Below are 24,866 nucleotides of genomic sequence, written 5' to 3'. Positions count from 1 at the left end.
GAGTGAAAATAGGTACACTAGTACACTGTGAAGTGGGGAGGGGGGAGCTGGGTGGCACAGTGGACAGAGTACTGGACCTGAACTCAGGAAGATTCATCTTCCTGAGTTCAAATCTGACCTCGGACACCTACTAGCTGTGTGACCCTAGGCAAGTCACTTCACCCTGTTTGCCTCAGTTTCCTCATCTGTAAAATGAGCTGGAGAAGGAAATGGCAAACTACTCTTTGCCAAGAAAAGCCTAAAGGGGGTTATGATGTGTTGGACACAACTGTAACAACTGAACAACGACAAATGCATTATGGAGTTATGAATGAGTCCCACTATTTTAGAGAACAATTTGGAACTGTGCCCAAAGGACTGTAAAACTGTGCATACCATTTGACCCAGCAATATCCCTACTAGGTCTATAGCTTAAAGAGATCAAAGATAAAAGAAAAGGACCTATATGTACAAAAATATTTATAGCAGATTTTTTTAGTGGTGCCAAGCAACTAGAAAATAAGCATATGTCCATCAATTTTGAATGGATGAAGAAGTTGTGGTATATGATTATGATAGAATATTATTGTCAAATGATGAAATGAAGAAAATGGTGTCAGTAAAACCTGGGAAGACACATGAACTGAAGCAATGTGAACTGAGCAGAGTCAGCAATGTACAGAGTAACAGCAATATTTTGATGATAATCACTTAATAACTCTGATCAATATAAGGATCTCTGACAGTTCCAAAGAATTCATGATGAGGAATGCTATCCACCCCCGAATAGAGAACTGATGGTCTCTGAGTGCAGATTGAAGAAATTTTTTTCTTTGTCTTCATTTTTCTTGCTTCTCTCCTTTTTGTCTTTTTGTAACATAGCCAACATGGAAATATATTTTGCATGACTTCATATTTATGATGGGTGTTGTATTTCCTATTTTCTCAATGGAGGGAGAAGAGGAAGAGAAAAGGAAAGAATTTAGAACTAAAAATTAGATTAAAAATATTAGGAGCATTTACCTTGGTAGAGCAAAATGTAATCTTAAACAGTGTGCTGAGTGCATCAAGGTCTGAAATACTACAAGCTTTTCTGTCACAAAATCACATATTTAGAGCTGGAAGGGACTTTTGAGGTCACCTAGTCCAGTCCTCCTAATTTTACATTTGAAGAAATTAACTGAGGCCCAGAAAAGCTAAAATGTAGTTCAGAAATTTTAAAACCTTTTCCAAGGTCACACAAGCACTCACTATTTGAACACAGTTTCTCTGACTCCAAAATTCACACTGGTTCCACTGAACTACATACCTAAAAGAGATTCTAGATAAAATAATAACTAACAAGACAATATGGCAAGCATCAGAGACACTATAAGACAGTTGTTCAGAGAACCAGATTACTTCTGAATAGTGTGCTGATAATGGGGCACCCTCATCATCATTAACAAAAGCTTTGATGAACCCCCCTGGGCATGCAGTGAATGCTATAACAAGTGTCTGGACAACTGTTTCTGTCCTCTGCGACCTTACAGTCTCAGGCATAGAACAAAAAGATGGATGGACACATAAAAGAGCATATTAATAAATCAATCAACACCTCAGAAATCTGTAAATAAAATTAATAAGCATTAAGTGTTGTGAAGATAAAATGAGATCTTTGTAAAGTGCTTTGAAAATCTTCAAGCTTTCTATGTAAATGCTAGTCATTAGTAGGTACTGTGTTATAGAGGGGATTCTTTGTTAGACACAAATTGGACTAGATGGATTCTGCAATCCCTAATACTAGTGAGAATTTGATTAAATGACTTTCCCATGGTCACAAAGTTAGGAAGTGTCCAAATGAGGATTCAAACAGAAATCCTGAATCCAGGTTCCTAGTTCTTTCCACTGCAGTGTACTGACTGTCACCAAAACATGGTGACAGCTTGAGAGGAGAAGTTAAGGATCACCACCCTTTCAGTCACTTAGGTATGCGATCTTGCCTTAGTCATCTGCAACAACTCACTTGTTCATTCATTTGTTTGCCAATTCTTGTTTTATCTCTACAGTACCTTTCATAAAGGGCCAGGAAGGAAGGAGACCTGGGTGCTTGTTGGCTCTCTCTGAGTGTTCTCACCTCCTTGTCCTTTGATGGGTTTGTCATTCAGAAGTTTCTTTGAGACCTGCAGATTCCATTCTGTTTCATGGAAAGGTTGAGATGAGAGAAGTTTGGGGAGAACAGGAAGGAAGGCTATGATGCACAAGCATGCTCACCACCCTTATGGGTTTAGCTTTGCTCGCCTGAAATCATCACCTGGATGCCTTGACTTGCCTATGGAAAAGCGAAAAGTGGAGACTGCCTCATTAAGACTTTTCTCATTAGGGATTCTACTATACTTCACTGCTGCCCCCTGGAGATCATCAGATTCAATGTACCTAAAGAGCATCTGCCTGGATCTCTTCTTGGGGAAGAAAGAGGAAGCGGGAACTAGTCAGGCGTAGCCCTCTCTAGCAATTGCTCCTTGATGTTTTCATAAAGACTAGTCACATATAACACATCCTAGAGAAAGTGAGGTTTTCCTTAGGGGTAACCCAAGTCTTTACTTGTAGTTCTTTGATGCAGCAGAGAAGAAAAATAAGGAGAGTTCTGGGCTGCTAACTGGATAGGGTCTTCTCTACTAAGACTGATGGGATGCAAACTGCCAAGAGATGGTGTTAAATTAGAGGAATAGTGTTTAGCTCTTGCTTTGTTCTTCCCAAAGTCTCTAGACCTCCAGCTCCCATTCTCATTCCCTCTTTCCTGTTAAATGAACTGGAGACAGCACACTAAAGGCATGCCTGAACTTGGTGTTCTCATAGCCCAACTGTCTTAGAAATGCCTAATGATTTACAACATGTGGGAGCATGTTGGGGAAAATGTTAAAACCTAGGCAGTAAGGTGATCACATGTACGTCTCAGAAGGATGCTGTGTCTTCTGCCCTTGTCCTGAGAGCAGGGAAGTGAGTGCCACAGCCTGCTTATCTATAGGCTGAGCTTTTTGACCTGGACAAGTAAAAATTTTTCCAGCTTGCCTTGTGGAGGTTGTCTGAACCAATTTCTGAGTCACATACTTTCCTTGAAAGGATATGTGGAAATTTTGTACTGATGACACTCCAATTTCACTCAAGAGGGTCCATTCTAGTCATCTCTAGGGAATCAGGTTGAAAATCAGAGGTATGTTGAGGAATCAGATTCCCCTACAAGTCTGCTACTTTTCTCTTCATTTGTCACTACTGAAGAGTGCCTGGAACCAACCATCTGACTCTTCCCCAAAAAACTATGGCAGTGACTTTGTAAGTCCCTTACAGAAAATCACAGAGGAGCATTCTTTCTCCCAATTTAAGTGGCTCGGCAGCAAGTTAAGTGCTTCAAGCTTGGATGGAAAATCAGATTAGAAATGAATCAAATTGAATAATTCAGTTCAATGTTTGTAGAATTAAATCAAACTAGATTCAGTTGAAATCCAAAGAGTCCTGGTAGGTGCCAGGAGATAACACAGCCTGTCCTAAATGGTTGTTAAGTGTTAACTTGGTCTCCCATTCTACAGAAGGGAAAATTGAGGTCCATAAAGGGATGTGATAGCTCACACATCACAAATCACAGCACAGGTCAGGAGCAAAGTAAAATAGTCCCCTACATCTCTCAGACTAGCTTTTTAGGTATGTCCTGTATATGGCTACTTCTCTACCATAGAGAGGGAGAGAATGATGATTCAGATCCTACTTTAGCCACTTACTAGCTTTGTGTCTTTGAGTAGATCATGTAGCCCCTTTGAACCTTACCATCCTTATCACAGAAGAGGTTGCACTAGACAGCATCTAAGGATCCTTTCAGCATTAGTCATGATCTATGATTATGTTATCCTTTGTTGTCTCTAGTTAAAGCAAAGTTAAGATCATAATTTTTCTCCTCTGGCCCAAATATGTCCTGTTGCTGCCTGGCATGACTGGACTTTAAGAAAGCAGCATCTTTGAGATAATTCATGGAGGGCTTTCCAATTTTTCAAGATTATCTCCATTATATCATCTATTCTCCATAACCTTACATGGTGGTATATAGAGCGGGATGATCAAATACAGACTCAGGAACTTAATATCTTGCAGTGTGTGAATGAAAGAGTGAGATAGCCCTTGAATAAAGGCTTTCTGATCCTAGATGCTAACTAAAAATTTTCTGGTAAAAAGCAATATTTTTCTGTATATGGGTGATTTGAGAAGATATCTAAAGCTAAATGAATTGACCTAGGTAGGCTTATTGCAGCTTACATGGAGGCTCTCTGGAATGGAAGCATAGGTATACTTAAGGCTTTGTCCTGGTATTCTGGGATCTTTTCTCTTCTCTTTTTTCCATTCTTTCATTTAATGACCTCATCAGCTACTATGCATATGACTCTCAGATCTATAGCTCTAGCCCCACTTCTCTCTTGAGCCCCAGTCTGGCATAACCAATTATTTCTTGGAGACTTCAAATTGGATATCCCATGGACACCTCAAACTCCTGTCAAGTCAAAGTTTAACTCATTTGTAACTATCTTCCCATTCTCCCTCCCTGACTTATTTCTCCTCTGAATATTCTTTTATGTCAGATACCACCATCCTTCTAATCACCCCAATTTGCAACTTGTAATCTTTGACTCCTTATTTTCTCACCCTGCATATCCAATCAGTTGCCTAATATTGTTTTATTTATCTCCACATCTCACTTATATCCCTTCTCTCCACTAAAGTAGCCACTACCCTAATTTAGGCCATCCTTATCTCTCACCTAGACTATTGTTATAGCTTTATGCCTCAAGTCTTTACCACTGGCAATCATCAAAGTGATTTTCCTAAATTATAGATGTGATCATATCACTGCCTTACTCAATGGTTTCTTATTACCTTTTGTTGTTGTTCAGTTGTCTCTAACTCTTCATGATCCCATTTGTTCTTTTGTTTTGTTTTGTTTTTGCCATTTCCTTCTCCAACTTATCTTTCAGATGAGGAAATTGAGGCAGAGTTAAGTGACTTGCCCAGGATCACACAGATAGTAAGTATCTAAGGCTAGATAGATGTGAACTCAGGTCTTCCTGACTCCAGACTGGTGATCTATCCATAGCACCTAGCTGCCCTATTACCTTTAGGATTAAAAATAAATTCTTTGATCTGGCTTTGAAAGTTCATGATCAAATCCTTTTCTACCTTTCTAGCCTTTTTACACATTACTCCTCTCCACACATTCTATGGTTCAGTCATACTGGCCTATGCACTTTCTCCAATATCCATGTTTTCACTCTTGTTGGCCCCATGCCTAGAATAGACTTCTTTCTCATCTCTGTCTCTTGGAATCCCCAACAAGATCAATTTCTATCAATGGCATCACCATGTTTCTAGTCATTCTTTCCTCTCCTTCACCCACCACATCTAGTCAGTTGCCAAACTCCTATCAATTTTACTTCCACTGTGTCTCTCTCATCCATTTTCTCTTCTCCATCACATATAGAACCATAGACCTAATTCAGGCCGTCATCATGTCTCATGTACACTACTGTAATAGCCAAAGAGAGTAAGTTCTATGAGAATTAATGTTAAAAATTATCAGTTAAAAAATTAATACCTAGTGATAGGAATAATGCACAAGAATTTCGAGGGAGGAATCTTGAAGCAAAAAATTTCTAATTTACTAAGATTTCCTTGTCCTGAAATAGATCATTTTGCAATCAGAGAATCTTAGGGCTCATGGAGGATATTGAATGGTTACCTTAACCATTCCACTAGTTTTAGGCTCATCTCAAGTGTATCTTTTTCCTTCATACCATCACAGTACACTTTGCCCTTATTTCCATAAGGGTTTACTTTGTTTATGCTATGAGAAGGCAGCTAGTTGGTGCAATGGATAGAATACTGCACTTGGAGTCAGGAAGATGTGAGTTCAAATCCTTCTTCTGTCATTTATTAGTTGAGGGATTAAGTTACTTAACTTCATTCATAAGGATAATAATAGCACCTACCTCTGAATGTAGTCATGAGGAGCAAAAACATAAAGCACTTTGTAAATCTTAAATCTACGAATGTTAGCTATTTATTTTTTTTATGGGCAGCTAGTAGCACAATGGATAGGACACTAGACCTGGGCTCTAGGCAAGTCATTTAACCTCTTTTTGCCTTGGTTTCCTCAACTGTGAAATGGGAATGATAACAACACCTACCTCCCAATGTTGTTGTGAGAATCAAATATGACAATAATTGTAAATTGTTTAATACTATGCCTGGCCATAGTAGGTATTTAATAAATGCTAATTGCCTTCCCCTAAACCTTTTCCTTCATACTTCCTGATCCAGATATAAAGTTTACAAAGAAGGTTGGTTGGTTGGTTGTTGTCCTTCATTTTTGAAGAGGACCAAAATGGCATCAATATGTTAAAATCAAGTTACAATGAGTCAGACTGTGGCTGATCAGACCAATACAAGCTTGGAATGCAAAAACAAAGAAGCTCAGGAAAGCATAGTCAACAACCTCCCATTTCTAAAATGCCTTCACTCACTCCCACAGAAAACTTTGTATTTTCTCACCTCTGACAACAAACACATTGTTGACCTAATAGAAGAGAAAACTGAAATCTTCTTCTGTTTTTCATGATACAGCAGTCAGGAACTTATTGTCTCTAATTATCATCTGCTTTTAAGATTAGATCTGAATCACCTCTCCCATACTTGGGTAACCGGCAGGATGTTTGTTTGTCTTGAGAATAGGTGTAGTAAATTTAATTACATTGCCTTAGACTCAGTCAATCAAAATTAAGTCACACCTTCTTATAATACACTCCACTATTTGTAATGAAAATTAGCAGATGCCTTGTAATCTGAGGTAAACTGCAAGTTTATGAATTTTTTTGGTGAATGAACTCATCTTTCTGGTTCTCTTCTTTCAAATCCACCCCAGGTTTACTCTAACATATTAAATTGTTAGCTCCTTTGTTCTTGAGACCTTACACAAATACCTTCCCAATGATTGACATAGGACATCCCATGTGGTATTTGGGGGTACCTGATGAAATCAATAAGTTTATCCAGTTCAGTGGCATGCCACATCAGTTGTATCCACACACCTTTGGCATGACCCTTTTAGGAGTCATGGCTCTCAAAATCTCTAGATATAATGGGTACTAACCAAACTTTGGCCAGATTTCCAAGCTTCTTAACCTTTGAGCTTCAAGTTCTTCTTCTCCAACCTTTCTTTATAAAGAAAGAATCTCAAAGTTTTAGAAAATAACATGCAGATTTTGCTTTTAGTTTTGTTTCCTTTTGTTCACTTTATTTTTTGAGGGGGTTTCTGAAGCCATTTTTAACAATATTAGGACAAAAAGCTATCCTTTTTCAATGCATTTTAATTTTTAAAAAAATTTCTCTTATTTTTAAAAATATAATTTATTTTTAGTTTTCAACATTCACTTCCATAAGATTTTGAGTTTTAATTTTCTCCCCCTCTCTTTCCCCCTCTCCAAGATGGTGTACAATCTGAATCTGAATCTAAGCTCTACTTATATACTTAGATTAAACATACTTTCATATTAGTTATGATATAAAGAAGAATTAGAACTAATGGAAGGATCATAAGAAAGAGAAAAACAAAACAACAAAAAAGGAGAGCAAATAATATACTTTCATCTGCATTCAGACTCCAAAGTTCTTTCTCTGTACATGGATAGAATTTTCCATCATCATGAGTCTTTTGGAGCTGTCTTAGATCGTTGTATTGCTGAGAAGAGCTAAGTCTATCAAAGTCAGTCATCACATAATGTTCTTTTTACTGTGTACAGTGTTCTCCTGGTTCTGTTCATTTCACTCAACATCAGTACATGTAAGCCTTTGCATGTTTTTCTGAAGTCTGCCTGCTCATCATTTCTTACAACACAATAATATCTGCCTGCTCATCATTTCTTACAACACAATAATATTCCATTACATTCATACACCACAGCTTGTTCAGCCATTCCCCAATTAATGGACATCCTCTCATTTTTCAATTCTTTGCCACCACAAAAAAAGAGTTGCTATAAAAAATTTTGTGCGCATGGGTCGTTTGACCATTTTTATGATCCCTTTGGGATATAGACCTAGAAGTGATATTTCTCAGTCAAAGGGTATGCACAATTTTATAGCCTTTGGGTCCTTTTGTTCACTTTAAAAACATAATTGATAGTCTCTTCTGACTCAATTAATAATCTTTTCTTATAAAATGAGTAACAGCTAAGAGGAAAGTTTTTAACCTAAGTTATAGTTGCAGGGTATTGCATATAGGTTGGATTCTTTTTCAAATGGTTATGAAATGGATAAAAAAAAGTCTGCATTTAGTATTATGTCATCTGAAGGATATACATATAATGCAAAAAAGGTCCAAAGAACAGGTTAAAATTTGTCATATAATGTTTAGTTCAAGAAAATAAGGAGTTGTATTCATTATGTAACAAAAACTGAATCCCACTAGAAAAAATTAAGATGGAAATTATGCAGTGTTAGAGATGTGCTATTAAATAGTATAAGCATCTTGATTTTGAATTTGCACAACATATATATCCATGCACTAAATATCACAGAAGCTAAATTAATAAGGGAAAAGCTAAATCTCATATGAAAAAAATTGAAAAAAAAATAGGAGATTTCAATATCCCAATATCAGAACATGACAAATAAAAAATAAAAAAAATTGAATGCTTAAGTAGTAGTTAAAAGGGTGAGAAGGAGTGAGAGAGAGAGAGACAGAGAGAGAGACAGAGATAGAGAGAGAGAGAGAGAGAGAGAGAGAGAGAGAGAGAGAGAGAGAGAGAGGAGAAATAATTCCAAGCAAGAAGAATACTTTATTTTTCAATGAAATCATAACCTCTTGTCTTATTTAGGACAGTTCTTTCACCTAATTTGTATTGTACACCAAATCTGCTGGGGTCATTTCTTCACATATATTGGCAATGATGGGTTCAGCAAGGCTATATGGCTTTAAGAACCAGGTCTCTTCTTGCCTCTGATCGTTTCTTTACATCTTCACATATTGAAGGCCCTTGGTCTTTTAAATCCCTCTAGCCATTATCCTATTCTTTTTCCCTCTCTTATCCTTATCCCCTCTCACCTTCTTTTTAGGTTTTTTTATTCCTTTTCCCCCAACATTTCCAAAGCCCCATTGCAAAACTTATTCCTTCCATCCTCAACTCCAGTTGTAGCTTTGGATTTCTAATAATTTTTGAAATGCTCAGTTATACTTGACAACACTAGCTAATGTTTTGAATACTTTATCAGTAGCCCTATAAAAAGGAGATGATCTGATCCTAAGTGGCTAATTTCTAAATAACTTATTTTGATGAATCTTAAAGATTATCTAGTTCAACTCCTTGATTTTACAGATTAATGAATAAATCATGATGAATGAATGATATTGATATTTATCAAATACCTACTATGTACAAAATACTGGGAATACCAATAAAACCAAAGGTAGTCCTTGCCTTCAAGGAGTTTACATTCTAGTAGAAGAGACAATACACATGGAACGTTTTAGCCATGAGTCTATGCAAAGGTCTCATTAGGTGCAGTGGCTAAACAGAGAGAAATATCTTGTCTTTAATATCATTTCCACTAATAAAATCATTTCAGTTTCTGATGTACAGCTGTTTGGTAGTACCAAAGACTTTGATGGCAAGAACTTTGTTATCTGGCTCTTCAGTAGCTTTGGTTATAGTACCCACAGAAACAGGTAACAGAACTTCATCAATATGATGGTTGCTTCCCAGGATTATGGCTGGGATGAAAGTAGAATCTGTGATCAATTGGGAGGAGGTGCTGCCACTTTAAAGGCTTTGAGACTTACCTTTCCATCATTGGTGGCTGATCAACAGTTGGTTTTAGTAGTAGCAAAAAATGTGGTCCTCTTCTCCACAGTGATTTCTCCCAATGTAGAAATTGAATCAATGGCCTGAATGACACAGCTATTTCCAAGGCTCTTGAGTTCAGGGTTCAGGTCCATCTTCATCAGTGTCATGGGGGAAGTGGTGACCAAGGTGTGGATGCTAGTTTGTCTTGTCTGGTACATGCTGTCTCTTGTCACTCCCTCAACGTATCTTGTTGCTTTAGCTAGATTTGCCTGCAGTGTAGGAAAGGCAAGGCTCCATAGGTGGCAGTTGGTGGGTATGTCTGCCCCCATCTCCACAGAAGTTGCTTTCCCAGAGGATAGCTATAGGAGCTAGGCTGAAGGCAAGAACAGTGATCTAAAGGCATTGTTATTCTCAAGGTTCTTGGGTTCAGGGTCCTGAGCTAACTCCATAGGGATGTCAGGGAAGATGGTGGTTGTGGTGCTCTGACTAAATGGAAAACTAACACAAAAGGAAGCAAAACGACTTGCTCAAGATGACACAGTTGGAAGTTGGCAGAACCAGGATTTAAACCCTGGTTCTTTGTAAATCTCTATCTAACCTTCTTTATTTTACACCATGCTACCTCCCACTTTTGACCAAACTTAAGCCCCAAAGGCAACTCATATGTTGATCTCACAGTGAGGGTTTCTTCATTTCAAACCATGGGTTCATTCTTCATTCCAAAACACAGCCCTTACAATGCTGCCTCAGTTTTCCAGAGCTCACAAAGCAGTTTTTAATGACTCATCCACGTGTGGGTATTGTTGCTCAGCATCTATAAAATAACTTTGGATCTCATAAATAAATTTATAGCTGTTTTCATTAGATATTACTCACAGTAGCCCTAGAAGCTACATTTGGAAAGTTCTCTGGTTCTCAGCAAAGTGCCATATCTATAACAATCACTTAATAAATATCCTGATAATTGATTATTTGAGTTGAATTATATTCTCCCTGATTTATATATTGGGAAGCTGAAGTATGGATCTCTGACCTCTCTTCTGAACTCAAGGCTGTCCATAGAATAATTTCCCTGGATCTTTCCTGCTAAATCTGCTTCTTCTTTTGACTGTTTTTACTATATCTGCCAAATAAATTGGTATTCACTCAGTTCCTCATGTTTGAAAATTCTCATATCCAATCAATGACTAAGTTCCATCACCTCTCTCTTTTCATCCTCTTTTGTGTCTGTCTCCTCTTTTCTTTTTCCACTACCATCACACATTGCTCTCCCTGTCTAGCCTTCATAACATTACCAGAATAAAATTCTATTTAAATAGAACTGGTCATATTCCAAATCTTGAAAAATTCCTTCTTGACTATCAAACACAATTTAAACTTGTACTAGTACAAAAGAAACTATATCATCTGGAACTACCTGACTTTTCAACCTTTTTCTTTTATTTCTGCCCTCCAGAAATGCTATACCCCTGACAGAGCTGACTACTTCTACTCTTCAAACATTATCATTGAGCTAGGCTGAAAAGGACTTCAGACCTTCATTTTACAGGTTAGGAAATCAAGGCCAGGGAGCTTATGTGAGAAGCACAAGTAGTTACTAAAGGAAGGATTTTCTTCTAGGTCTATCATCCCTGAGCTTTCCCACTTGAATGCCAGTGTTCAAACTCTTCCCTATTCCTGGAAGGATTCATGTTCCTCTTTTGGTCTAACAGGGGTCCATTTGTAAAAACCAATCTACATTCTTCCTGCTGAGTCTTCCCTGCCTTTCGCTGACTGTAGCAACCTTTCCTTACAAATATCATATAATATTTCCTTTGTTTCACTCCATCCTAATGCATTTGTGTGTTATTATGAACTTGGTTTGTTCTTGAGAATCAGAGATCCTCAAAATTGGAAGACACTCCAGAAGGTGTCTAGTTTAAATGATACCCAGAATAGGAATCAGCTCTGCAGTATCACTGGCAGGTGTCATGTGGCCTCAGTTGGAAGATTATCAGAATTGGCTGTGGGGGGAGAAGGATGTGTATAGCCCCACCCAGTATGCCTGTGGAAGTTTTGGACAGTTCTATCAACAAGAAAATTTTCATTTCGTTGAGCCAAAATAGACTTCTCTGAAACTTCTACCAAAATCTCCCCTGGAAGCTGGCAGAACAAACTGAATCCCTCTTTTTTTCCCCACTCTTCTTCCTCCTTCACCCTCTACCCTATCTAATCAGTTTTCAAGTCTCATTAAGTTCCCCCTTCGTAACATTTCTCAGAGCATCTGGCCCTTTCTCTCCATGCATCTAGTCACCACCCTACTTCAGGCCTTCGTTATATCTTTCCAAAACTGCTACAACCAGCCTTTCCCCTTTTTAAATCCATGACTCTAAACAGTTACCAGACTGATGTTCCTGAAGCATTATGAAACTCTTCTCAAGGAGCTTCAGTGGCTCCATATTGTCTGTAAGATAAATTCCAAACTCAAGTCTATAAGCTCCAACATGACTTTCCAGATTGATTTCACATTACTCCCCTTCATATACTCTGTATTTCAGTCAAACTTGCTGCTTGCTGTTTATCACAGACAAAATTCTTTCTTCCCTCTGTGCCTTTGTTCAGGCGATGGATATAGCCCCTTACCTCTAATGCACTCCCTCCTCATCTCTGCTTCTTGGAATTCCTAACTATCTGGAGGAGTCTTTTCCTACATGAGGCCCTTCCTGAGTCCCTCTAGTTGTTAGAGACCATCTTCTGTTAGAATTACCTTGTATTAACGTTGTATATCTTTTATATTTACTTCTCCATGTACATATTATTTCACCCTAGTAAAATGTAAGCTCTTTGAAGGCAGGGAACACAGTTTTTTTGCTCTGTATCCTTACCACCCTACAAATTGTTTGGCACATAATAAGAACTTGATAAATGTTTGTTAAATGTAATTGAACAAAAGAAGTTCAAATACAAGCAAAGAATTTAAGTGTAGATTCACTAGGCTTGATTATCTTTTACAAAGAAATTTTGAGAGAAATTTTGTAATGGTCTCATTTTAAGACTGGTCTATTTAGGCTCTTTCTCTTTTTTAATATTTGTATTTTGTACTTATATAGATAATCATTTATTTCTTTTAGATTCTCAAATGTATTGGCTTAGACCTGTTTATAATTTGCTTTACTTCAGTACCCTAAGGACTATTGGACCTATCCCTCTGTCTTGCTGCTAAAATTTATCATATGAATTGTCTCTTGTATTAGAATATGAGGTGTTTGACATCAAGGACTGTCTTGCTTCTCCACTTGTATACCTGGAACTGAGCATAGTTTGTTGCTTTTTTGTGTCTAGTAAGTACTTAATATTTTTTTCATTGATCCATTCATTTGCTCATTCACTTTCTCTCTTCCTTATGAATGTACCTGGGTATATTGCTTTAACAAAAATCTATAGATTCAAATATGTAGTATCCAATCATATTATCTTTGATTTGTTCATTTCATTGTTTTCATAAATTTCTTTTTCACTTAATTATTATTATTATTAATACGGTCATTAAAATTTTCCCATGGATGTTTACAACTTTTATTCATTGTATCATTTTATTAATTTGTTGATTTTTTGGAGGAGGGTGGAATCCAGACCAATGATTTCATCCACACAATATATTCCCGCTGGGAGGAATTCCCCACAGTCATGCAAGATCAACAACTTGCCTACATCTCATAATTTTAGAGAATTGCCTGGGTCATGTATAAATTAAGGGATTCCACAGTCACACAAATAGTATGTTGTCAAAGGTAGAATGGGAGCTTAAATCTTCTTGATATCAAGCCTGATCCCATCTTCACTACATGATGGGATATGTTTTCAGTATAGTCTACAAATAGACAGAATTTCTGCTCTTCTATATTTGCCTATGTCTTTTTTATGTCTTAGTATGAGTTCTTCTTCTGCAGTAAAAAAATGGGAGCAGATAAAAACATAAATTACCTAGAGATGAGTTCCATATGCAACAAGAATTGCTAATAACATTGGAAAACTGTCTGGCAAAAAATTAGATTTAGAATATCTGACACCAGAATATCCGTACCAGAATAAATTCAAAGGTGATATGTCACTGAAATAGTAAAGGTCATTTCATTAAAAAAAAAAAAATTAGAAGAGAATTAAACCAAGAACCTTGTAAAGCTATGGTTAGGGGGCAAATTCTTAAAAAAATAAGCAACAAAATATGCTACAAAACATAAAAGAGATCATTTCCATTGTATGACATTAAAAAACTTTTGCATAAACAAAATTAATATTCTTCAGGTAGGAAGAGAAGTTGGGGTGGGTGTATAAATCTTTTGTATCAGATTTCTCTGATAAGGTTCACATATACAAGGTAGAGGAACAACTCAGAGTTTCATACAGAGTTAGAGATATCTAGATCTATTGACTGATTGATCAATCAATTAATAGAAAGATGAATGTACAAAATGCTTCCCCTAATAGTCAAAGGATAGGAAAGGCTTTCCTAAGAAAAATTACAAACTATTAACAACCACATAAAAAAATGCTTCACATAATTGATACTAAGAGAAATGCAAATAAAAAAAATTTTTTTGAGGTATTACCTCATACCCCGCAAATGGACAAAGATGACAAAGACAGGAACAGTAAAAAACAGTGACACAAGTGGATTGTTGGTAGAGCTATGAAATAGTCCAACAATTATAGAAAACATTTGGAACCATATGAAGAAAGTAACTGAAATGGCTCCTACCCAAAACACCACTTATTTAAACACAAAGGGGTCCATATAAAAATAAAGATCCCATCTTTTCATTACAACTCTTTTCATAGAAGCAGAGAAAGAGAAAGAATACATTCAGCAATGGAAAAATTTAAAAACAAAAGACATGAAGAGTTGTTATAAATAGACTTGGTGTCAGGAAAACCTAATTTTGACTCTACTTAAGATACTTACTGTGTTACCTTGGGCAAATCACCTATCTTCACTAAGTTTCTGTTTTCTCATCTGTAAAATGGGCATAATAATATCACCTACCACAAAAAGTTGTTGTGAGTATCAAATTATATATATATGCATATATATACATATATACACATTTACATACATATTTATACACATTTGCATGCACACACACATATATAATATATACATATACATATATATGCCATATATATGTGTGTGTATTTATTAGGGACTAAGCCTGTGATTTTACTGGTATGGGTAATTTCATGCTGAGGAAACTCCTTTTATAAATGCAAGTTAGAAGTTTTTTCTGAAATGTATAATCTTAGAGAGTTTCCTAGAACACTGAAAGGTTATGACTTGCCCAAAGCCTCAAAGTCAGTGCATGTGTCAGAGATGGGACCTGTGCTCAGATCTTCTTGGATTCCAGGTTAGCTAACAATTATACCACATTGCCTTTCTCATATAAACTTTTAACCACTCTTGTTATTTATGTTATCAATAAAAAATTTATTAAAATATTTCATCTAGGATATGTATGATCAGAAAAGAAAGTAGGCTGACACTGTAGCAAGCACAAGGGATGGTAGATAGATAGCTCAAATGTGATATTAGTACCCAGGGAATATTGGGAGAACTAGAGGAAGGGCTGTAACATTTTTGGTAGATCTTCTTAGAAGGATTTCTGGGAGGTAATGTACAAGAATTGAATAGGATGAGAAGGCATACGTGGATTGTAGTGTATACCATGGAAAGGAGCGCCCACATATTTGACATAATTTAACCACCAAAACACTGGGAAACTGGAATATATCTAAGAGGCAACCAATATAGTGGGGAAAACTAAAATTATTCACCTGAACAATAGTTAAAAGAATCAATATTTAGCCTGATGAAGATATAATTTGAGAGACATAGTTGTGTTGTTGAGTCTTTTCAGTCATGTCATACACTTTGACCTCCTTTGGGGTTTTCTTGGCAAATACACTGGAGAGGTTTATCATTTCCTTCTCATTTTACAAATAAGGAAACTGAGGCAAATGGGATTAAGTGACTTGCTCAGCTATTAAGTGTCTGGAGCCAGATTTGAACTCAGTAAGACCAAGCCCAGTGTTCTATCCACTGTGCCATCTAACTGTGAGAGACACAGTAGCTATCTTTGAAATATTTGAGAGTATTTCTTATGAAAGAAGAATTAGATTTATTTATTCTGTATGGTTTCAGAGATAGAATTAAGACAAATGTCTTGAATTTATAGGAAGGTATATTTTATTTTAACATAAGAAAGATTATTCTAATATCCACAAGTAACTGAAGATACTAATAGTGAGTCCTCCATCACTGAAGATATTCAGAAGTTGAACAGATAGTTTGGTCTGGAGAGGCTGGGGGGAGAGGGATGCTACAAAGGCAATCCCTGTTTTGGGTGGGATATTGTACTAGATAATTTCCAAGATCTCTACCAACTAAGATTCTATAAAAATAAGTCTGAACTTTGCATATCAATCTCCTTTGCTTCATTACCATTTGCTACCTCCTAAGTATGGATACCCCTCAAGGTTCTGCCCTGTACTCTTATCTCTTCTTTCTCTACATCATCTTCAACTATAATTTCTTAAGCAAGTAACTCCCAGACCTAGATGCCCAGCCCTGATTTCTCCCCTGAACTAGATCCAGTCCTACATTTCCAAATGTATGCATAATATTAAAGTGCTATCTGTATCTCATATGCATCACTTTACCCCTCAGACGCCTTGCTTCTTCAAACTTCCCTATTTCTGTTGAATCTGAGGTTTTGAACTTTGGATTCATTGCTAATACTTTCCTTCTTTCTCCCCATATCCAACTTCAGTGCACATTTTTTAAACTTTCACAACATGTCTTGGTTTTTAAAATTTATTTTATCTTTAATTTATGGAATAAAAAAGTATTTCCATAATACAGTATAATAAAAAAGATGATTGCACATGAAGCTGCAAATCTATTACATGCATCTTGCTATTCCTTTAAAATATAGAATAAAATTATCATGTACCTTTTTTTTCTTTTTTCCCTTTTTTTCTTCCTCCCTTCCTCACATTAGAGATGCGTACCACTAGACACAAATAGATATATGCATGTAAAATTACTGTATACATACTTCTATTTATCAGTTCTTTCTGTGGATGCACACAGTATCTTTCTTCATATGCCCTTTATTGCTAATTTGAATATAGTCAAAATGGTTTATTCACTCAAAGTCATTCTTAAAACAATATTGCTGCTACTGTAGACAATGTTCCCTTTGTTCTGCTCATTTTGCTCTTCTTTATTTAATGTAAGTCTTTTTACATTTTTCTAAAATCAATGAGCTCATCATTTCTTATGCATTCCATCACAATCATACCACAACTTATTCAGCCATTCCCCAATTGATGGACATCCCTGCGATTTACAGTTCTTTACCAACAGAAAGAGAGCTGCTAAAATCCTTTTAGAATTTATTGGTTCTTTCTCTTTTTCCCTAATGATCTTTGGTTTTTCAAGAGGACCATGACATCACCAGATGGCTAAGGAGGAGAAAGTGAGTCTAGTGACCTTGCATAGCCCTTCCTCACTCAAAACAAAGTCAAGTGCAAGTCATGTCATCATTTCTCTGATGTCGTGGTCCTCTTTGAAAATGAAGGATGAACACAACAATCATCTTTGGAAATAGACCTAGTAGTGGCATTGCTGGGTCAAATAGTTGGTTGGTTGGTTGTTGTCGTTTGTTCTTGAAGAGGACCAAAATGGCATCACTGTGCTAAAGTCAAGTTTGAATGTGTCTGACCATGGTTGATCAGACTAACGAGCTCAGAATGCTCTACCACAAGTCAGGCACAAATAGTCCAAGTGAACATTTGGGGTGGATACTCCAAATTTGCACATACTGCATTTCCTTTGAGCTGTCTTAATTCTACTTTGCTCATAAAGCATAGCACCTTCTCTGATGTGGGCATGCAACACATCTGAATGTATCTGTGCCAGTGTCACCCATGTTACACAATTCCAAAGTTCTTAAGAGAGACTTTGGGAGTGTCCCTGTATCGCTTCCTCTGACCACCATGTGAATGCTTGCCTAGTGTGAGTTCTCCATAAAATAGTCTTATTTTACAAGTGTACATTTTGCATTCGAACAATGTGGCCAGCCCATCATAGTTAAATTCTGAAGCAGAATTTGAATGCTTAGTAATTTAGTTCAAGTAAGGACCTCAGTGTCTGGTATCTTATCCTTCCAGGTGATCTTCAGAATCTTGCTAAGACAATTCAAATGGAAGTGATTCAGTTTCCTGACATGGTGCTGGTAGACTGTCCAAGTTTCACAAGCATACAACAATGAGGTCAGCACAATGGCTCTGTAGACCTTAAGTTTGGTAGTCAGCCTAAAACCTTTTCTCTCCCATGCTTTTCTTTGGAGCCTCCCAAACATTTCCAGAACTACATCAGTGTTTGGGAGTCAAACGGTATAGGCAGTCTGATAACTCTTTCAGCCTAATTCCAGATTGCTCTCCAAAAGGATGGATCAGTTTACTCTTCTGCTGACAATGAACATTTCCCTCTTTTGCCCATTACTTTCTTCCCACTCACTCAGCCACCACTATTATCATCTCTACCCTAGGCTACTATAATTGCCTCTTTATTAATTTCTCTGCTTCTATTCTCTCCCCTTCCTAATCTATTCTTTACACAGCTGGAAAACAATATTCCTAAAGCATTAGTTTAACCATGGTATTCCCCTTAGCATCAGTAGCTTTCTGTTACTCTAGAATAAATTGCATAGTCCTTAACCTGGCACTCAAGGAGTACCGCCACAATCTAACTCCAACCTAGTTCTCTAATTTTATTATTCCTGTTCATGAACTCTGTCTCCCAAGCAAAATGAACTGCTTGCTGCTCCCCAAACCTAGCATGACTCGTTTTGCTTCTATCCTTTCATAGAAGCCATCGCTCAACCCTGAAATACACTTCCTCTTCATCTCCACCTTGCAGAATCCATATCTCAATTCAAGGATCCTCTTAGGAAGTGAAGTCTTCATTTATCCTTCAAATTAATATTTTCCCTCTTGTCTTCACCTCCTACCACCTGCCCCAGCCCCAACTAAATGGCACCATAGAATGCCTTTTTTTTAGTTTAGTATATATTTTATTTCTTTTTAAAAATTTATTTATTTTCAGTTTTCAACAGACACTTCTACACGATTTTGAGTTCAAAAATTTTCCCTATCTCTCCCCTCCACTCTCCCCAAGACATCATAAATTCTGATTACCACTTCCCCAAATCTGCCCTCCCTTCTATCACAACCCTCCCTTCTCTTATCCCCATCCCCCCTATTTTCTTGTAGGGCAAGACAGATTTCTATACCCCATTGCCTGTGTACCTTATTTCCCAGTTGCTTGTAAAACAATTTTTAACATTCATTTTTAAAACTTTGAGTTCCTACTACTCTCCCTCCCTCCCTCCCCACCCATCCCCACTGAGAAGGCAAGCAATTCAACATAGGTTACACATGTGCAGTTATGCAAAACACTTCCGTAACAGTCATATTGTGAAAGACTAACTATATTTCTCTCCATTCTATCCTGCTCTGCATTTATTCTGTTCTCTTTTACCCTATCCCCCCTCAAAAGTATTTACTTCTAATTACCCCCTCCTCCCATTTGCCTTCCTTTCTATCATCCCCTCTCACTCCTTGTTTATCCCCTTCCCTCCTACTTTCCTGTAGTGTAAGATTTTCACACCAAATTGAGTGTACATATTATTCCCTCCTTAAGCCAAATGTGATCAGAGTAAGGTTCACTTTTCCCCTCTCACCTCCTCCCTCTTCCCCTCCATTGAAGAAGGTTTTTCTTGTCCAGGCATAGTCAGCACCATTGCTCAGGAGGTTCCACAAGCCGGCACCTCCCCATCCCCCTTTCAGGATCCCTTCTCCTCCCTCATCTGCACTCACGGCCTACAGGCCATAACCTGGCAGAACGAGTCTGCAGATCTTAAATGGCAAAAACGTTTGTGGTGATATAACTGCAGAAACTTGTGACTTCCTGTTTTCACCACTGGACCTTATAGGAAGATCATCAATTTTTCGTACATCCCAGAAAGAAAATGTGCCACTAAAAATATAGCAAAGGTTGTGAAAGTAATTTTTCAAACTGCTTTCCGGGATCCACAGAGAAACAGAATTTTGAGCCCGACTCTGACAGGTAAAATTCAGAACTCTTTTACTCTGGATGATTGTACAGATGATTTAAAGAATACTCATCCTCCTGCATCAAGATATGAAAAAAATCAGCAGGTAGCCAACGAAGTGGATGGGAAAACTATGATTGAAGATCCTCAAAAACAAAAAACAAATCCTGCCTCTTATCCAGATGATCTGATGCCAATGAAAAGCAGTGGCAGCTACAATATTGATTTGAATGGTCTGGAGGATCTTCATTCATTTGTAAACTAGTTCCAGATTCCAAGGTCTTTTGAAAGTTCATTAAAGTCTCTAGTAGTAACTGACTCTGAAATTATTTTAGAAGAAATTAACTGTTACTCATTGAATGATGAAGGCTTTAAAGGGTCACCAGGAATAAAATCTTCTATAAGCCCTGAAAAAAATCTCAGAGAAAAGTGATAGTGTAAGATCTGCTTCATTGACTGACAAAAACCCTGATGAAATAAATAGAGAATCAGCTTGAGTCTGATGGCAGTGTGGTAACCCAGAATCTTATTATGAATGAAGTGGTATCCAGTAAGGAAGGATAAAAGTTATATTTGGACTCTGTACAGCCTGAAGAACCAGTTTCTAATACAGAACATGACATCTAGTCTGCCAGTGTATCAACACTTTATTTGCTAGCTTGTTACTCTGACTTTGTCAACAATGATGAAAGAAAAGATGGTTGATTCTAAATCACCAAACCTTCCCCTTGTAGAAGAGAATCCTGTGCAAGTGGTTGGGTCTTTGAAAGACCAGCCTATAAAATTAGAATTTGACTTTTCTAATATCATTACTGTCAGACCACCACCAAGTAAACTAAGAAAGGGCCCTGTAATTAAACCTCTTTCCAAGAAACTTTCTGTGACCAAGGAGAAAGTGACAAAAAACTTGGCAAAGGAAAGCAAATGTCAGGATAAAGAAAATCTGGACCCTCTTCCAGAGGGATCTTATCATTTAGATTGGGACAAGCTTAATGATCCAAACTTTAACCCATTTGGAAAAAAAGTTGAAGTCTTCCATTTCTGATCACCAGAAATCTAGTAATGAAACCACTCAGCTTCAAGAGAATCACGTAGCACAGAAGGACTGTCTTTCCAGCAAGGAGCAGACTAGTGAGACTGTTATTAATGACATACCTATAAGTCAGCAGGTTACTACCCCTGTTGCTGCTATTGAATCTATGCTTCTAGTAGGAACAAAAACTTTGATAGCAGGGGATCGGGAGAAAAGAGAAAGTTCTTCAGATACTTCAGTTGACACAAGCAGTCAAGTTAGTTCAACATTAACCACTGACTCTGAATTCCCCCAGAAGGATGCATTGCTTGCAAATGTCAAGATAGAAACTTCCATATCTGAAGAGGATTTCATATCTCCTTCACAAATTTTAGGTATGGTTATAGAAATTGACGATTTGGAACTTCATTTAAGGAATCTGCCTTGAGAAAATAGTCTTTATATCTTAAATTTGACCCACTCCTGAAAGAAAGCCCTAATAAACTGGCTCCTGTAACTACTGAAATAACAAACAGCCTTTTGGACATAAGCAAACAAACTCAGGAAAATCAACATGGTGCAAAATTTGATGAATTTGACTTTCTAGGAACACTTAATTTTCCTGTAATAGGAACTCTTCCTTCTGATGGACTGGAATGTTTGGTTGTTCCTGTGACAGCCACATATTTGCCTGTTTCATGTGTTGAAGTATAGCCAGAAAGACGTGGATGTGACTGTGCAAAAAGTCAAACAAGAAGTTGAAGAAAAACAAATGAAAATTCAAGAATTGGAAGACATATATGAAAAATTCCATGCAGAATATTTAGCAATGGGGAAAATTATGGGAGAATATGAAGGGGTAATAATTCAGCTTATGGAAGATGCTCAGAAGCAGAAGCAGAAACTGTTGCAATGGCTGAAATCCAGATGATTTTGTCAGAAAAACAGCAAATCACAGCAGACCTGACTTCCATGGAATAGTCTTTCTCTGACCTCTTCAAATGACTAGAAAAACAGAAGGAGGTTTTAGAAAGATATTGAAAGAATTAAGAAGCATTGAAGAAATGTGTGGAAGATTATCTAGTAAGAATTGAAAAGGAAGAGCAGTGGTACCAAGCCCTGAAGGCTCATGAAGAGCAGAAGTTAAACCTAGCTAATGAAGAAATTGCCTGGGTTTGCAGCAAAGTGAAAGCTGAGACTCTGGCTTTACAAGCAAATTTAAAAAAGGAACAAATGAGAGTTCAATCACTAGAGAAAACCCTGGAACAAAAAACTAAAGAAAACGACTAATTAATGAAAATCTGCCATGACTTGATTTCAAAGATGGAAAAGATCTGACCTAGAAATTTGGAATTGTTCCCTTCTTTGTTCACTTTCACTCCTTGTTTCAGTGTTGTCAGCTATGTAAATGTCGTCGTCACATGCACCTTCTTAATCTCTATTTTTCCATGTTGCAAATATACTAAAGTGTACTTTTTTAATTTAGTAAACTTAAATGTTAAAAAAAGAAAAAAGCTTTTCCTCATCTCTTTACTGTGAGATAATTTGCCCCATTCCATTTCTCTCTTTCTCCTCTCAATATATTCCTCTCTCACCCCTTAATTTTATTCTTTTAAATATCATCTCTACCTATTCAACTCACTGTATGCCTTCTGTCTATATGTATATAGTCTCTCCAACTACCTTAATGCTGAGAAAAGTCTCAAGACTTATAAATATGATCTTTCCATGTAGGAATGTAAAGAGTTCAACTTTAGTAAGTCCCTTATGATTTCTCTTTCCTGTTTACCTTTTCATGCTTCTCTTGACTCTTGTGTTTGAAAGTCAAATTTTCTATCCATCTCTGGTCGTTTCAGCAAGAATGCTTGCAAGTCCTCTATATTATTGAATGACTGTTTTTTTCCCCTGAAGTATTCTATTCAGTTTGCTGGATAGGTGATTCTTGGTTTTAATATTACGTCCTTTGACCTCTAAAATATCATACTATAAGCTTTGCAATCCCTTAATGTAGAAGCTGCTAAATCTTGTGTTATCTCAATTATGTTTTCACAATACTTGACTTTTTTCTTTCTACCTGCTTGCAATATTTTCTCCTTCATCTGAGAGTTCTGAAATTTGGTTACAATATTCCTATGAGTTTTCTTTTTGGGATCTCTTTCAGGAGGTGATTGGTGGATTCTTTCAAGATATATTTTACCCTCTGGTTCTAGAATATCAGGACAGTTTTTCTTGATAGTTTCTTGAAAGATAGTGTCTAGGATTTTTTTTTAAAATCAAGGCTTTCAGGTAGTCTAATAATTTTTGAATTGTCTCTCCTGGTGAGTTGTTTTCCTAATGAGATATTTCACATTGTCTGCTGTTTTGCATTTCTTTGTTTTATGATTTCTTGATTTTTCAAAAAGTCACTAGCTTCCATCTCCTTCATTCTAATCTTGAAGGAATTATTTTCTTCAGTGAGCTTTTGGACCTCGTTTTCCATTTGATCAATTCTGCTTTTCAGGGCTCCTCATTGATTTTTTTGAATCTCTTTTGCCATTTGAGTTAGTCTATTCTTTAAAGTGTTATTTTCCTCAGAATTTTTTGGGTCTCATTTAGTAATCTGTTGACTCATTTTTCATGATTTCTTTGCATCACTCTCATTTGTTTTCCCAATTTTTGTTCTACTTCTCTCAATTGAGTTTCAAAATCCTTTTTGAGACCAATAAATATTTTTCTTGGAGGCTTTCGATGTAGAAGTTTGACTTTGTTGTCTTCTGTTTGCATACTTTGGTCTTCCTTGTCACCAAAGTAAGATTCTATAGTCTGCTTCTTTTTCCAGTTTTTTCTCATTTCCCCAGCCATTTACTTGACTTTTGAGCTCTTTTCCTTTATTTTTATTTAATTTAATTTATTTTTTTAATGTTCTACAATTACTACCATTAAATTTAGATTTTAACCCCACACACACCTACCCCACACCACCCCCTTCCCTCCCCAAGATGGCATACACTTCTATATAGGATCTACATATACTTTCCTATTGAATACATTTTCACTATAGTTATGCTATGTAGATGAACTAAAATAAATGGAAGAAATCATATAACAAATCAAAACATAATACACACACACACACACACACACACACACAAACATGATCTGCTACATTCTGCGAATGAATTCCATAGTTCTTTCTCTAAGTGTGGAAGGCATTTTACCTTAGAAAATCACTGGGATTTTTTTTAAGTTCTTGCATTATTACGAAGTTCCAAGTCTATCAGAAAAAACTCTCTCACACTGTGGTCATTGCTGTGCACAGAGTTCTCCTGGTTCTGCTCCTTTCACTCAGCATCAGATCATATAAGTCCTTCCAGGCCTCCCTGAAGTCTTCTTGTTCATCATTTCTTATGGCACAATAGTACTCCATTACATTCATATACCATAATTTATTCAGCCATTCCCCAACTGATGAGCATCCCCTTGACTTCCAGTTTTTGACAACTATAAAGAGTGCTGCTATAAATATTTTGGTACATGTGGGACCCTTTCCCACTTTTAGGATTTCTTGAGGATACAGTCCTAGAAGCTATATTGCTGGGTCAAAGGATATGCACGTTTTTGTAGCCCTTTGGGCATAGTTCCAAATTGCTCTCCAGAATGGTTGGATGAGCTCACAGCTCCACCAACAATGAATTAGTGTTCCAGCTCTCCCACATCCTCTCCAACATTTATCATTTTCTTGTTCTGTCATGTTTGTCAATCTTATAGGTGTGATGTGGTACCTCAGAGTTGTTTTGATTTGCATCTCTCTAATCAAAAGTGATTAGGAGCATTTTTTCATATGATTATAGATATCTTTAATTTCTTCCTTTGAAAATTGCC

At 36.9% G+C, this 24,866-nt stretch overlaps 1 pseudogene; it reads left to right on the top strand.

Annotated features, from left to right (window-relative positions):
- The first annotated feature begins 5,507 nt into the window (after nt 1-5,507).
- On the top strand, nt 5,508-22,343 carry LOC140523002 (transforming acidic coiled-coil-containing protein 3-like; annotated as a pseudogene).
- Nucleotides 22,344-24,866: the final 2,523 nt, after the last annotated feature.

This window comes from Notamacropus eugenii, chromosome 2 (genome assembly GCF_028372415.1).
Source record: "Notamacropus eugenii isolate mMacEug1 chromosome 2, mMacEug1.pri_v2, whole genome shotgun sequence".
NCBI lineage: Eukaryota > Metazoa > Chordata > Mammalia > Diprotodontia > Macropodidae > Notamacropus > Notamacropus eugenii.
The sequence above is the reverse complement of the archived record's forward strand: the minus strand, read 5'-3'. Positions and strand labels throughout refer to the sequence as shown.